A 4,146-nucleotide genomic window follows, 5' to 3' on the forward strand; every position below is an offset into this window, starting at 1 on the left:
CAAAGCTTACACTGCATCATCACAGAAATGACATGGTACTAAGCATGATGGGCTATTTTAGTCCATACCAGTTTATTTTCTAGCATAGTCGTTTTCTGTATTTCTGAGTTTTCAGAGAAAAGTAGAACAGGAAATTAAGGCCATTTTGTCTATACAGGAAATATACAATATCAAATGTTTCATATCATGAGTTTTGTTTGAAAATTAAGTACTTCAAGAACACAAGTCAGGACTGCTTTTCCACACTGCCACTCAGTTATGCTATTTTTAAGTGTATTTTTATGTGTATGAATGTTTGTCTGCATGTATGTCTGTGTATCACATGTATGCTTTGTGCACACGGAGGCCACCAGATCCCCTGAAACTAGGGTTATAGATGGATGTGAACTGCCATGAGTGCTGAGAATTAAGCCCAGTTAAAGCAGCAGGAGCTCTGCTGTTGAGCCTCAGCTTCAGCTTCAGCTACTTTCTTGCTGATAAACTTTTCCAATAGTTTCTGCTTTCCCTCATATTTGAACTGTATAAGCTTCTAGCAAGTACCTTATGGCTTACTAAAACTCTATAATATCATCAAATACCAAACAACTAGATTAAAGCATGAGCAACAGAGCTAAACAGAGAATTCTCAACAGAAGAATCTCAAATGGCCAAAAGACATTTAAGGAATTGCTCAACATGCTTAGTCATCAGAAAATTGCAAATCAAAATGAGTCTGAAATACCATCTTACACCTGTCAGAATAGTTAAGATCAAAAACATAGATAACAACTTGGAGAGGATGCAGAGCAATGGAAACACTCCTCCACTGTTGGTAGGAGTGCAAACTTGTACAGCCACTTTGGAAATCAGTATGGCAGTTTCTCAGAAAATTGGGAATCAATCTTCTTCAAGACCCAGCTTTACCACTCTTGGGCATATACCCAAGAGATGCTCAACCACACTACAAGGACCACGCAGCATAATGTGCGGCTTGCAGACGCCTCATTCCCACCACAGTGATGATCAAATGAGCACACCAGGAACCCGCAAACTTGAGAGAGACAACTAAGAAGCTGTTTTTAGCTCCGTTTTGAATTGCTTATTAAATATTGTCAGGTTTAAGGTGGAAACTCAAGCCGTTGGGCGCCATTTGTAGCTGAAGAGCTTTTCTCCAGGTCCTACCAAGCCCCAGCAGTCCAGTAGCCCACTTATAAAATAAACATACAGACGCTTATATTATTTAAACTGTTTGGCCTAATGGCTCAGGTGCTATCTACTTCTTCTATCTTAAATTAACCCATTTCTATTAATCTATACTTTGCCATGTGCCTCGTGGCTTACCGGTACCTTACATCTTGCTTGTCATGGCGGCAGCTGGCAGCATCTCTCCCACTCAGCCTTCCATTTCCCCGAATTCTCTTCTCTCTTGTCCCACCTATACTTTTTGCCTGGCTACTGGCCAATCAGTATTTTATTTACTAACTAATCAAAGAAACGCATTTGGCATACAGACCATCCCACAGCACTCAACTATGTTCATAGCAGCACTATTTGTAATAGCCAGAACCTGGAAACAGCCCAGATGCCCCTCAACTGAAGAATGGATAAAGAAAATGTGGTCCATATACACAATGGAGTACTACTCAGCAGTAAAAAAAAAAAAAACAATGACATCATGAAACTTGTAGGCAAATGAATGGGACTAGAAAATATCCTGAGTGAGGTAACACAGACGCAAAAGGACAAACATGGTATGTACTCACTCATAAGTGGGTATTAGATGCAAAGCAATGGATAACCAGGTTACAACCCACAGCTCCAGAGATACCAGGTAACAAGGAGGACCCAAAGAGGGATGAATGGATTGCCCTGGGAAGGGGAAATAGATGAGATCTCCTGAGTAAACTGGGGGTGTGGAGGAGGGGAGTGAAGGAGAGGGGAGGGGGTGATGAGAACATAAGGGAATGGGATTGTAGCTGGAACAGGGACGTTGTGGGAGAGCAATGAAAAAGATACCATGATAAAGGGAGACATGGGGATAGGAAGAAACTGGGTGCTAGGGAAGTTCCCAGGAATCCACAAGGATAACCCTAGCTTAGACTACTAGCAATAGTGGAGAGTATGCCTGAGCTGGATTATCCCACTAATCAGATTGGTGAGTACCCAAACTGTCATCATAGAACTTTTATCCAGTAACTGGTGGAAGCAGATGCAGAGATCCACAAATAAGCACCAGGCCGAGCACCAGGAGTCCAGTCAAAGAGAGGAAAGAGGGATTCTATGAGCATGGGGCATCAAGATATGGATACCTGCAGAGACCACTGAATCAAGCTAGTGGAACTTTAGACCAACAGCTGTGGAGCCTGCATTGGACTGGACTAGGCCCTCTGCATAAGCAAGATATTTGTCTAACTTCATCTGCTTAAGGGGCTCCCTGGCAGTAGGATCAGGATCCATCCCTGATGCATGAACTGGCTTTTTGGAGCCCACTACCTATGGTGGGACACCGTGCACAGTCTTGATGGGGGGGGGGGCAATATTTGGACCTGCCTCAACTTAATGTACCAGGCTCTGCTGACTCCCCATGGGAGGCCTTACTTTGTTGGAAGAGGGTAGGCTGGAGGGGAAGACTGGGAGGCAGGAGGAGGGAAGAGAGGAGGATCTGTGGTTGGTATGTAAAATGAATAAAAAAAATTCCCCCCAAAAAAATTTAAAAAAAAAAAGAACTTCTGAAGCCAGGCAGTGGTGGCGCACGCCTTTAATCCCAGCACTCAGGAGGCAGAGCCAGGTGGATCTCTGTGAGTTCGAGGCCAGCCTGGGCTACATAGTTAGTTCCAAGAAAGGAACAAAGCTACACAGAGAAACCATGTCTCAAAAAAACAAAACAAAAAAACAAAAAACATTTTCCACTCTAAAAAAAATCCTATAACATGCTTCTAATTTTTGTTTCATCTACCTGGCATGGTGAACCAAGTATTATCTAACATAGGAAATAATTACCTAGTGAAATCCCCCTACCAGAGAAGTCAATGTGCCTTAGAATGAAACACTGTCATCTGGACATGACATGGCCAGTGTGCTCATGAACTCTGTACTGCAGCTATGGCTGCCTGCATAAGGTCAAGCCAACAAGACAGTCAGCATTCCCACAAACATGACTGGACTATGAGTTACAAAAAGGGGGTGGCGGACACGGAGGGGGAAGGATATATATTGGGATTGCCTGGGGAGAGTAAGAGAGATTAAGGAGGAGAGTTGGGATGGATACGACCAAGATTATTTGTTTACATGTATGAAATTGCTAAAAAAATAAATAAAAGCTTCTAGTAAAGAAAACAAAATAATAGTATGAGTTTTTGGTGGCATCAAATAGCCATTTGATTTGTATTATACTTGTGATCAATAATAAAAGAATTTCAGAGCTGGGCGGTGGTGGCGCACATCTGTAATCCCAGCATTTGAAAGGCAGAGGCAGGCGGATCTCTGTGAGTTCGAGGCCAGCCTGGTCTACAGAGCTAGTCCAGGACAGGCTCCAAAGTCTACAGAGAAACCCTGTCTCGAAAAATGAAAAAAAAAAAAAAAAAAAAAGAATTTCAGGCCCAAATCCCTTCAGATGGTCATCAACAGCCTTGTCTGTTTCAGATGATTACAAACACTGCCTACAGGATGTCTTGCATGGCACACACAGTTTCTCTGAATTCACATAAATCTTCCCACCAGTACAGTATGGCATTTACAGGAAATGTTACACAATACAATCCTCCCTGTGTGTGTATGGGTCTACAGCAGGTGGAACTGAAAGACACTTCTGTGTGCTGCTTTTACACATCAGAAGATGCCAGGTCAAACCATCACACGCAGAGAATTTCCTCCAACTGTTTTGCATCTGGTTTCTGTCAAACCACTTTGCACTTTTCTTGACTAAAACACAGAAATATAAACATACGTAAAAGCACAAAAAAGCGCTTAGCAAAACACTTTCAGAGTTTATGGTTAGAAAACATTATATATATTGTCTGTTTAGACTTAATACATTTTTGTTAAAAGTTAAAGACAATACATTTTCCCCTTTTTGGTTCTAGTATAATATAAAATTTTTCATATCATTTTTCTGGGTATTAGGCCACTGCAAATAAAAATTCAAATATTAGCTTGGGAGGCAGAGGC

Source organism: Onychomys torridus, chromosome 12 (assembly GCF_903995425.1).
Source record: "Onychomys torridus chromosome 12, mOncTor1.1, whole genome shotgun sequence".
Classification (NCBI taxonomy): domain Eukaryota; kingdom Metazoa; phylum Chordata; class Mammalia; order Rodentia; family Cricetidae; genus Onychomys; species Onychomys torridus.